The 12,608-nt window shown below is 49.3% G+C and overlaps 1 long non-coding RNA gene across 9 annotated transcripts in view; it reads right to left on the bottom strand.

Moving 5' to 3' along the window:
* LOC109456477 (uncharacterized) overlaps positions 1-12,608 on the bottom strand; it is a 175,397-nt gene that overhangs the window by 143,916 nt on the left and 18,873 nt on the right. For 3 of the 9 annotated variants that reach the window (XR_002138865.2, XR_012492732.1, XR_002138864.2), the window contains 2 exons: positions 1,413-1,474; positions 729-1,311 (listed from right to left, as the gene is read on the bottom strand). The exons of the other annotated variants lie outside the window; for them this stretch is intronic. This is a non-coding gene — a long non-coding RNA (uncharacterized LOC109456477). Of the gene's footprint in view, positions 1-728; positions 1,312-1,412; positions 1,475-12,608 lie in introns of those variants that run through there. 9 annotated transcript variants of the gene reach the window in all.

Below are 12,608 nucleotides of genomic sequence, written 5' to 3'. Positions count from 1 at the left end.
TAGCATAGACATTCATGCCTAAAAAGGAACTGATGCACAATCCTCGACGAAGGGGATCGAGGACTCCTACTCGTTATTGCCCAAAATGACAGAAAAGGAGACTAAAGGTTGCGACTCCTACCACCCCCTTCTCCTGTGGTCTCCCCGTAGCCAGTACATAGCTCCACGTGACAGAAGGAGACCGAGAGGACAATCTGGATGGGGAAAGTTCTAACTTTGCTTGCTTCTTCCTATTTACATTCAGCTAATTCCAAAAAAATTCAAGTTAAAAATACGCGATGCAGCCACTAGAAAAGTAAGTCTGACTAACAGAGACACAGTGATTAGAAGAATCCACAAAGTTAAAAAAAAAAAAGTTCAAGGGCATGTACGTCTCTAATGACTTCTCTGAGAAGCCAAGTGAATGGAAATTATGAGTCACCTAAAATCTAAAATGAAATTGAATGCCATCTAGGAAGGGGTGGATATTTATGGGTGTTTTGAGGACAGATAGGTAAAGTGGGTTCAGCAATAATGGGACCTATGGAAAGACACGGAGGGGCTGAATCGAGTGGAACCTCAGAAATACCAGAACACTCTCAGTGGGAGCTGTCCGTTTTCTAGTGCAGTAACCGGTATGCTCGAAGCAAAAGGGGGCTGTGAGCTCCCGATGGGGGAGCACCTGGGTAACTGTCGAGTAAAGCATCAACAGGTGACACCGGAGGCTGGGCAACGATCATGGTTTCCTATTTGGTATCGTGACTTAGAGGAGAAAATTTCCTTACAACTACTATAGTTACAGGGTTGCTATCTCATCAAGTCTCTTATTTGGCCATTTTGGCAGTTTATCTCAGGCTCGCTCTATTCGGTAGGTTTAAGGTCGGCCTAAGCTTTTCCCTGCCTGTCTTTCTATGGAAGGCTTCTTCCTGCATAGTGTTCCTCACGCGGTATTAGTACTGATTATAAAGTGACACTGACTTCCACATGAATTTTGTAACTCATTAACACAGAACTTTCTTGTAGGTCCTGAGTTGTCAGCATTCCAAGGGGCTCCCAAGGTGCAAACCTTTGCGTTTTTAAGCCCCTAGAATCTTCTGCTTCTAGAACAGTCTCAGACTTCTCACTTCTAGGAAAAGGACTGCACGGTGTCCCTTGTTGTAGAGGGTGAGATACTGCGTGCTGGTCTCGATCCCCTGTAAGCTCCCCTCGAAGAGTCAGTGGGACATTCTGCCTCCTCCACATCAGACAGGAGCCTTCCCAGGAAGCAAGCTCCTTGGGTGCCAAGTACGTCGCCTTCCTCCTGAGGATCCCTACAGAGATATCACTCGTCTCCTGTAACAGAAACAGAACATATTGAAAATGCCTTTCTGTCCGGAAAACTGCTATTGATTCCATAATTAATTTCATGTAAATGTGACAGCAGCAACACAGACCTTTTTTGATCTTGACAAAGAAGCTCTTATCTTCCAGAGAAGTGTCTCTTGGATTTGCAGGTCTGAAGAAGAGAATTTGTAGATATCATGCTCCTGTTCACAGCCCAAGTATATAATCCAATTACAACAACTTATTGTAATTATCTGAACATCAAGGGAATATTACTGAAAAGAAATCCTCAGATGACCTACAGTGAGTATAAGCAGCAGCTGTCCTGAATAAAGGAGCACGAAGGAGAACTATGTCCCCTTTGAACTTCAGAAGGGACAATGTTGCTGCTTTTGGAGCTCAACACCCTATGTGCGTGCCTTCCAATCTACAGAAATAAATGCATAACCTATGGCATCAAATGTCATTCCCTTGCTTAAATGTCCTCCACAGCTTCCTGATGTACTTAAAATAAAATCCAAATCCTTAACCTAAAACTCAAGGTCCTGCCACGATCTTGCCCCACTGTCCTTTCGGTTTCAGTTCTCGAACACCCCAAGCTAGCCTGCCACGGGGCCTTTGGACTCGCTGTCTCCTGGGTCTGAAATGCCCCCTCCCCCACCTCTGCATGCCTGGGGTGTCAGCTGCCCCTCCCCTAACTCAAGTGGGCCCCTGGCTAAGACTATTTTTAATCTCGGATTTGAGTCCTTCAAAGAACACAGAACTTGTAATTATCTTATTGTTCCTTGGTTTCTGATCTGTCTCCTGTGCTAGGACAGAAACGCCATGAGGGAGGAATCCACGTGCTGCTGTGCTATTCAGGGAAGGGGGTCCTCAGTTAACATCTGTGGGTCGCACCTCTCGCGCTTTCTGACAGTGCCTCTGCCCCACAGACATCACCGGGCACAGCAGATAAACACGCATTTCCCAGTGCCTTAGGACCAGGCTTTTGACAACCAACATGGGATAAAAATATACAACAAATAGAATGAGAAGCAAATAGAAGAAAATAAATCCCAAATTATTCAATCTGAAATCTTTTGAGGTCTAGAACCACATTTTAGCAATCTTTTCCTCTTGTATATTCTATACTCAGTGACACTTCAATTAATTAAAGGAAATTAATAGATCTTAAAATAACACTTTCAGTAACATGTTCCATACAAAGATAGGGTACATGGATGCTTGAGGAGATTTAACGTTAAAATGGCAAAATAAATTATACTGCTTCTAGGTGGAAGTGTTAGGATAATAAAATTCAACTAGATAACCAACGTTTCAGCAAAAATACAGTCAATGTCTAGAAAAAGTATATATGCATCTATCCTTTGACCTAGTAATCACACTTCTAGACATTAATACCAAGACATGTTGGCAGAAACAGGAACCGACTGATGTCTCAGTTCATTCACCGAGGCAGTGTTTGTCACAGCAGAGCCGCAGGCCACACGGGGCCCATCGTCAGGGGGCCTGGCTCAACCACCCATGGTCCTTCCGACAATGAGACCTGCCCAGGCAGTTCACAAGGGGAAGGCGGGAGAGCATTATGCACTGGTGTGAAGTGAACCCAGGGCATACTGTTCAGTGAAAAAAAAAAAAAGGCACAGAATAGCAGGTAACTGTGCTATGTTTAGTGCATAAAAGGGAATGTGAATGTATTTATGTATTTGTTTATATGATGGATACAACAAGCATGGAGAAGGATAATACAAACTGAATGGTCATTATGGGGGAGAAAAGCGAAAGGGAGGATGGAGTAAAACTCTCTGAATGCACCGCTAGGTAGTTTTGACTTTTGGAAACGTAAATGTTGAAATATTCAAAAAATAAAATTAAACAAAAAGGAAAAACAATCCCTACAATTGTAAAGCAAAATGTAGATAATGAACTTGAACTTTCAAGTTGATGACACATCCACAAATGTACATCCTTAGAGGGACATATTCTGCTGACAAAGCTGCAAAGAAATCACACTCCTTCCCTAGTTTAACTGTTACTAGTAATGACATTGGTGTTTTATAAAGTAGGATAATGCCAGTAAGTATTTATGACAATGTCAGGAACCAGCACGCAGCGTAAGAGAAACGAGACACAAATATAAAATCAGTTTAGGAAAAAATTCTGTAACGTAAAATTTAGTTCAGGAATATCAGTTTGAACCACGCCTTTGTTTTAGGTCCGTCCACCAACAAAGGGCTGGAAGCAATGATGACCGACAGCTCCGGTCCTTTCCCCACCAAATGGCACAGGGATCCCTGGAGAATGGCTGGTTTCAAGGCCAGAGCAGCACTTTATAAATGAGTCTGGGACATCTTGCTACCAGAGCGCAGGAGAGTCACGCCAAGGAACACAGATACCAATTTATGAGGAGACTCCCAGTGGCCGAAAATGGGACAACTGAACATCAAAAGAAATGAACGCAATCTACTGCAACAGCAAATATACAAAACCCCATTGAGTTCACAGGGAGTAGGGAGAAGTGCAGAGACAAAGAGAGGGACAGAGGCAGAGAGACAGAGACTCAAGGCATTGGACAAAATGAGAAGTAACTGGGACACAAACTTTTCACTTTTGTTGAAAATTGGCAATTAAAAGGGAAGAATTAAATGTCCATCCATCTTTCCTCTATGAACTATCTTTCAAGATCTCGCAGCAACCCAGCTAGTAAATATGTAGCCCTAATGAAATACCTGATCTAGGCCACAATAAGGAAAGGGTGAAAACAGGTGAAAATGATCTGGAACTTTCCACTGAGGATCGGGCTGCCATCTCTGAACCCACTGACCGGCTGATCTTAGCACAGCTTTAAGAGCAACGACCAGACCTTGTGTGCCTCTCCACGTGGTGCAATAGTACCTGTGAAACACACAGTATCACCTTGAAACGTTCTTGCCAAAAGACTGAACCAGAATCTGATCGAGCCTCTAGAGCTCACTTTTATTTGAAGGAACTGGGAAGGACAGAGGAACTACCAGGATGCAAGCAGGAAAATACTAAAATGTGAGCCACTCCTAAGACAACTGCCCATTTCTGCAACAATTGATTGGCATGGAGAAGAGGGGGCGAGGTTGCTCTAAATGAAAGAGACTTGAGACATAACAATCAAATGAAACATGAGGACCTTCCTTGGAATTTGATTCAAATAAGCAAGCTGCCAAAAGGAGACAACTGCAGACACATGATTAGGGACTGGGTATCAGATCATACAAGGAATACTGTTAACTGTGTTATGCAGTTACGTAAACTGACTGACGCCTGTATTTTTAGAGATGTGTACCAAAGTATGTCAGAACGGAATGACATGTCTGAGATGTGTCTTAAGATGCTTTGGCCAAAAAAAAGGATAAAGCAAATGTGACAAAATTGTTATAACTGCTAAATGTAGGTGATGAATAAATGATGAAAACATTTTCTACTTTTGTGCATGTTTTAAATTTTCATGATAAGAAATTGGTTCGTGGTGAGGAGACATTGTTTTCCTGCCCCTCCTGCAGTGACAAACTGGTCCCAGAACAGGTCCACCACACAGAAGTGACACAGAGCTAAATCAATACAACCCCCACGTGGCTGTGACTTCCCCAGTCAATAGAGCAGGGTAAGCATGTGCACCGCAGATGTCACTGCAGAGCAGAGACAGGCCATGGCTTCAGGGCAGTGACAAGCAGAGGACAAAGAGACAGTCCTGCACCCTGCTGGGCCTTCCCCACAAGCTACTGAGACACCCTGGTCCTCCCGCACCATCATTTGGAACTGAAGCAGTGAGGGGCTGGGCATCGTCCATACTGGTCTCAGGAGAGGCTGACTCTGCTCGGAAGGGCAGTAACGCAACACCAATCGGTGACATGAAATACCTGCCTATGTCCAACAGAAACTCCCGCCAGTTTCTCTGCAGGAATGAGGCCCTGCCATTCCTCCCAGGCAAAATGCTTGGACATGTCTGGAAGCCCCACCGCACAGTGCGGGGTATAGAGGGTAAGCTACATTGTGCAGGAAAAAGAACAAAAAGATGGAGCACAAGCAACAGCAGCAAATCTGCCGTGTGACTAAGCAAAGGACCCCAGAAAGGCAAACAAGAACAGAAGGATCCCCGCTGCACACTTTCCTGAAGCAGCACCAGCTCACGGCTTCCATTCACGTGAAGAAGAGGGGAAATGAAGGGAGCAGACACACCCACCAATCTTCCAGATCCCAAATGCAGTGTTCCCAGCTGCCCTCACTCGAGACACGTCTCCTAGCCCACGTCCCCTAAGGGCATTCAAGGCGACAGCCCGTGTGACTGCGAGTGCGCCTGTCGGACCCGAGGAGGAAGGAGCCCTGCACTGAGGTCAGCAGTCCGGACAAGGGTGACACTCAGCCTGTCCAGTGAGACCTCAGGGGCACCCCAGCAGCCCATGCACTCACCCTACGTTTGAGGACTTCTCCAGCAGGAAAGCTCGAGTTCTGCTGAGAATTGAGAGAAGAGCTTCGGGTTAGCCCACTGGCCTCCAATCCCACCTTCCGTGAAAAGGCGCCTATTTCTCTTCCTGCAGTTTGGCTCCTGCAGTCTTCGCCTCCTCTGAACTTTGTGACACCAAAGACTACCTGAGCCTCATCTCCCAGCACAAGTGGAACTGAGGCATCAGCTGGTAACTAACTGATGCTGGAACGTGAGGGAGCAACAAGTCCTCAATATTAACGCCAGGAGACCGTGTATTTAGGAGTCCAGGCCCTGGCACTGGAGACGGGGACGGAGGCGGACGCAGACTCCAGCACACTGATTGGGAAGTGACGCGACTACTGACGTTGCCTGTGGTGGCAGGACACACACGGGGCAGCTAGTCTGCTGCAGTGGCCTTGATGTTCCCTGTGGGCAAGACATGCTTACAGGGAGAGGAGCTCACTCTGGTCAGACCTGCTGGGGATGAAGGTCAAGAGGAAGGTGGAGCGAGGACACAGATTTCTCCCAAACTTCTGCCTGAGTCTGCTGCAGCCCCTGGAGGTAACGCCCCTGGCCTGAGAAGCAGCTCATGGTGCTGTCGCTGGAGGTGGGCGGGGGGCGGAGGAAGGCCCAAATGTGAGTTCTGAAACATGGGTTATCTACACATGCTTTTGTATGTGCCTTTTAGCTATGACTTGGTTATACATCTAACCAAAACCACGATTCTGCTTGGGGGAAAAAGGTACGCTAGCATTTCATGGATTTCTTGTTGCAATGGTCCTATGGCTGCAAACCAGTAATTCATGGTAGACAGGCCCAGTCTGCACAGGGCAGTGCTGGAGAACAGAGGACCCGAGGAGTGTGACACACTGAGGGACAGCGTCCCACAGAGGCCCTTGGTGCTCGGGCGATGGAAGGAGTAATGCCAACCATTTCACCATGGAGGTAGAGGTCAGGACCTGTGACCAAGCTTCCAGAAGCTGCCTCTGATCTGGATTACACTCAGTACAGGCTGGGTATGAAATCAAGACTAATTGCCCTGATTCAGCAGGAGAGAAAGAAAACTCCTGAAGGAATCAGCAGCCCAAAGCCTCAACCTCAGACCTGGCACACATGCGGGAAGCCAGCTGCTGCTGGAGCCCACGCTGAGGCCTCGTCTGCGCTTCTCAGTGAGACGATGGCTGTGACACAAGAACTGCAAAGGCAGCCAGACCTGGAACCGTCACCACTGACTGAAGGAGAGCAACTGCTGCAGAGCAAGTACAATTTCACAACCAGCCCAACTGGGGAAGAACTAGGCTTGCAGATGGGCGTGCTCGGGGCATGAGAGCAGCTCTACGGAGATGTAGGACCACGTCTGTTATTACTTGATGGCAGAGGCAAGGCGGGGGCTTGAGAGAGAAAGTCTGGTGTGGGGCCAGGAAGGACAGTGATGCCATTCAAAAGCCTGGAGCACAGACGATGAAGGGCAGGTGCTGCATGAAGGAAGTTCGACCAAAGGAATGGAACGGGAGTAGAAGGGATTTCAAAATACATTCCTACTCAGTCTTGGAACGTCAGGCAAGGATGTCACCTCACACTATTTGCATGTTTTCTTTGAAGGTAATCAGGATGTAGATATCCTAGCCAATCAAAAGCAATGTTCGCTACGCTATCGGTGAGTCAAAATGAAAGCAGCATGCTGTAGAAACTCAAGGACAGACATCGGTATTATGCATTTATTTCCTTTTTGAAATGTTGGCTGCACAAGTGTTCACATTACCCGTGGGCCTGCTAACACACCCAATGTGTGACCTGGAGGCATCGACAAAACCAACTCAAGGCCAAAGCTGGCTTCTCACGTGAACAAAAAAGAAGGGAACATGAACCTAGGACAGCAGAAAGCTGGTGCGTTTTGAACCTGGGTGATGCGTACACACGGGTATGTTTTGTTATTTCCTCTGCTTCTGAGTTTTGAAATGTCCCGTAACAAGAAAGAAACCCAGTGAGCCTTTGCTTATGAGATCCCGATCATGAAGCTCCTACGCCGTAACAGAAGCTCCACAACAGCATCCTAAATCACAGAGCTAAACAACTGCATCTCCACTAAACCTCGCAAAACACCACGCACATCACTCCACAGGGTGTCAGCTTACAAGCTTGTTAGCAATTCCTCTGTCTTGAGAGAAACTCTATCCTTTGACCAAAACATCCTGTTCTGCCAGCTTTCTGACTGTTAATCAGACTGAACCTTTCCTTGGCCCCACAGGACCTCTAGTCTCCTTTTAATCTTTTCTGTCCCACTAATCAGACCCGCCTGTCAGCTTCCTTTCTGGCTCAGACTCGGCCCCAGCCCTTGGCTGGTTCTCCTAGCCCTTCTCCCCTTCCCTCACCATTTCCATGGTCAAGCCCAGCCTGGTCATCACCAGTCCCTGTGCCACCACGTCCAAACTCTGTTCGAGCAGCCCATTCTCTGGCACCACGCACTCCCCCTTCCAGCTATCTCCCATCACTCCGGACTGTCTGTCTGTCACACCTGCCTGTCCCTCGTCCACTGGGAGGACTTCTCGCCTGCATTCACTGTTCATGCTCTCGTTCTTTTCTCTATCACACATACTAGTTTAGCAACACTCCAACCTTCTTTAACCTGATTCTCCACCCATCCATGCAGGCACCCAGGCAGGCGAACAGTGCCAGGCTTTACTCAATGTAGGACCACAAATCTCAAAACGACCCCAGCCCCTCCCCTCCAATTCTTCTGAAAGCCTTCAGGACACACACTTTCCCAATATTTAAAGTTACTGCTTCATGCTTCTCCTTAAATCTCCTATATTCCCCCTCCCTCCCTCACTTCTGGCTGATGAGCTGCCAAGATAATTAAGAAAATAAAGAAAACAGAAGCAATTCGATGGCCACCACCGCATATCCCCACTGGCACAGCCCTCAGCTGTCCGCCTCCCGCCCCCCGACTTCAGCAAGCACCCTGCTCCTCCACACCGGCCCGCCCACTGCGCCCCAGCAGCACTTCCACGGCCCCCTCAGAACCCAGCCCTCACCCAGCAGTGATTCTCTCCCTTCGCCGTTGTCAGTCCTGTCCTACCTTGTCCATTCCCATACGAACTGCTAGTGCCCCACAGCTCCACTCCAGCTATCTGCCAAAACGTCTGCTCCCCATTAAAGCAAAACTCCTCAAGAGCTTCACGCCTCACATTCCCTCCGTCAGGTTGCAGTCCCGAGGTCGCACTGGAAACAGCTCTTACCCAGGCCGCCGTGACCTCTGCAGGAGGCACCGTCCTTGTCTGACGGGACCACATGCCTCGCTCTGTCCGCCCCCTCATCCCGCCATCCTGCTCCTGCCCTCCCCCCCCCCTTTCCTTTACTGGAGACTCGTCCTCTGCGTGACTTCTAAATGCTGGGGCGCTCCAGGGATCCACCTGGGGACCCCTTTTCCCAGCCTATAATCTCTCTCCACGTAAGCTCAGCCAGTCACACGGCATAAAACACCATCATGATGTTGGCTCCCCAGCTTGACCTCCAGCCCTGCTGGCACCCCAATCCCAAACGCAACCTCCCCCCAACTGCTCCTTCCTCGTTCGCCCCCATCTGGGTCAGCTGGCCTCACTTCCTCCCCCCCCATCCCCACTGATCAATCAGTCTCCGCGACCCCGCCCTCATCTGTCTCCACACACAAGCCCCTGGCCTCACACAGACTGGCCACAGCCTCGCCGTGGCATCTCTGCTTCCTTCTTGCTCCCCCACAACCCGGCTCCGTGAGCAGTCAGCCCAATCCTTACAAACAGAAAAGAACGCCCTCCCTCCGTCCGCTGCTCTCTCCAATGCTCTTTAAAACGACATGCTCTTCGGGACTTGCCAGGCTCACCTCCTACACTCGCTGGCACCCCATGCACCACCTCACTCGTCCCCCTTCTAGTCTCCAAACTCACCAAGCTTGTTTCCCCTGAGCACCTCAAACGACTCCCCTGCCCACGCTGTTCCCCGATCATCAGAGAGCTGGCATCTTCTCCACATTTTGGTCTCAGCGCCAGTGTCGCCTTCTGAGAGCAGCAGAGTAACCAAGGAAGCCGACTCCGTCTGCCCTGCAGCCCCCCTAACACGTCACCCGTCTGTTTGCTTCGCAGGCCCACCACTGCCTGCCTCACCGACTCTGCACTGACGTGGCTCCCCTGGTTTGCTGCCTCCCTCTGCTTGCTTCTTGAGTGTAAGCTCCTCCATCAGCAGGACCTGCAGACACGCAGGGAATTTAACGAGTACTTCAAACTCCTTCATCCCTGTCTCCCACGGGTCATCCAAGCAACAACTGTTTGTCAAGTGTCTGTGTCAGCCTGCTGTGCCCTCCACAGTGAGCAGAAACAGACCTAATCCCTTCCCTCGTGGAATTTACAGTCCAGCGGGAAGCAGACACTCATGAGACGTCCACACAGAAATGGGAACGCCACATGGTGTGAAGCACAACGAAGGCGCCCTGGGTGGCGCTCAGAGCTGGAGGCGGCAGGTGCACGGAGAAAAGGAGACGTGCGGCCTGTGTGCGGATCGACACGCACAGTGCTGGTGGGGAGGGGGTGTGCACGAGGCGTGGGAAGGGCCGGAGGGCGTGGCGGCGATGAGAACAGGGAAGGCGATGAAGGGACATCCGGATCCTGACCTTCATCGTCCCCATGGAAAGCCACTGAAGTGGTTCGTTTTTATTTGGCTTAGAGTGGGAACATTTCCATTTTTAATAGAAAACTGTAGCTCAGGTACAGTGAGCAGGAGGGTGGGAAGGAAGAGTCCTTGGGGGACATGGCAGCGACTGCCTGAGTTGGGGCCAGGAAGGGCGATGACCTGCAGGGACGCAGTGGTGGAGCGGAGAAGTGAATGGTTTTAAGGCATATTGAGGAGAGAAAACTCAACCTGACTTGATAGCACTAAACACATGGGTGAGGAGAAAGGAGAAACCTAGGATGACTCTTGGGTTTTTTTGTTTATATAACTGGATGGCGACGGAACCATTCATTAAGTTCAGAAACTCTAGAAAAGACCAAGGTTTGGGGGTTAAGATCATGACGTCAATTCCAAGCCGTTAGGATCTGCCCACGCAGGTGTCAGGGACATTCGCTGGGGACAAGAAACTGGCACTCAGGTGAAATGTCAGGACTCTGTCATATACGCATTCAGGTGGTAACTGAAGCAGGGGTTTGGAATAAGATCACCTAGGCAGAAAGCGGAGAGGACCCCGGAACAAGCTGGGACAAGGCCTTATGGAAATCTGACTCCTAACGACTGAGTTTGAAAGAATCCAACACAAGACTGCACCGTGTGAGTCCATGTATGTACCGTTCGAAAGCAAGCCCGTCATCTATGCTCTCAGAACAGAGGGCGAAGCAGCTACGACTGGAAAGGAGCAAGAGAGGAGTTTGGGGGGGTGGGGGTGGGTCCTGGTCACATGGTTTCTTAAGCTGCGCCCTGGTTTACACAGGGGTGGTTATTTCATAGCTGTGAACATTCACCAAATTGTACCTCTGTGACCTGTGACTCTGTATGTTATACTTCAAGGAAAAGTTCGGGGGGAGGGGGGAGGGAAAGAATTACAGTGAGAGGAAAGACTACTAAAACTATGGGAGAGAAAAGAAATAATGGAAGAGGCCCCTGGAGACAGCATCCAAAGTCCACCCAGACAGCCAGCCTCAGGGAGTAGGAAGGCCAGCCCTCTCCTGCGCAAGTGTGTGTGCTGGAGTGGGATGTGGGCAGAGCCCTGGCTGTCTGTCCGCAGTAAAGCGGAAGCAAGGTCACCTGCCAGGGAGGAGAGGACAAGCGCTCTGGTGGCGTGAGGCGCGCAGAGCGGGTCTGACATGTTGTGTGCCCAGCAGAAGAGTGGAGAGACCAGAGGAACAGCGATGCCAGAGTGCTGAGGCCCACGGACTGGTCCCGCAGGCAGGACTCAGTCACTCAGCGCTGTGTGAGGAACGCAGACGGCTAAGTTCCTGCAGGACTGAGTTTTTGCCAAATACGGATGATCAAAGGGTAAAGGGGCCCTCTACCAGGAAGAAATCATTACCCCAGGCCAATCCAAATTGGGGCCTTGACCAAGCAATCAGACACTGCAGGGTTTTCCGGGTCTCCAGGCTGCGTGTGAGGGAGGCTGTGACCTCTGCCCCTTTCTCTCACCAGACTCCCCGCCGCCTGTCTTCATCCTGAGCAGAGGGCCACGCGGAATCCTCTCAGAGAAAGCAGAACTCCGCAGAGGTCATCCTCAGCATCCCGCCACCAAACTACACATGTACACAGAGCACAATTCCACACCTTCCTCCTCCTGCGACAGTGGAAGGAAGACGTGCCCAGGAACCTGCTCAGACTCAGCCCACACCATTCCTCGGAGGACGTCTCAAACGAGGTTTTTTTCAAATTTAATATAGTACCTGAAATACGGACTGCTGGCTTAGAAAATCTCAAACCATTTAAAAATAACTACACCGATACTTTGTCATAAAAGTCAAGTGAAAATTACTTTTTTTCTTGTTTTTGAGGAAATGCACCTTTTCTACAATGTTATGGCTGCAGGATCTTCCTATAAAGCATTAAATATAAAAATCCCGCCTGATTGTTTACACTCTTCAGTATGTTGGTTACATCTATTCAGCATGTTAGACCTTTTTTTGGACAGAACATTTTTACTTGCAGAATGACTGACAACCCGTTATGGAGACTTCGGTATTGGGCAGACATTTCAGTTAAAAGCAAACAACTGATGGTATTTGTTGCCAAAGGTCAAGTCCGGGCATTCTAGGGACAACCAGGCTTTTAGGAAAACGTGTGTCTGCCACCATAAGCTCTTCAGCTTCCCAATACTTGAAGACTTTCTGATGAGATCGAC

Source organism: Rhinolophus sinicus, linkage group LG16 (assembly GCF_036562045.2).
Source record: "Rhinolophus sinicus isolate RSC01 linkage group LG16, ASM3656204v1, whole genome shotgun sequence".
NCBI lineage: Eukaryota > Metazoa > Chordata > Mammalia > Chiroptera > Rhinolophidae > Rhinolophus > Rhinolophus sinicus.
This window is presented reverse-complemented; position numbering and strand designations above follow the sequence as displayed.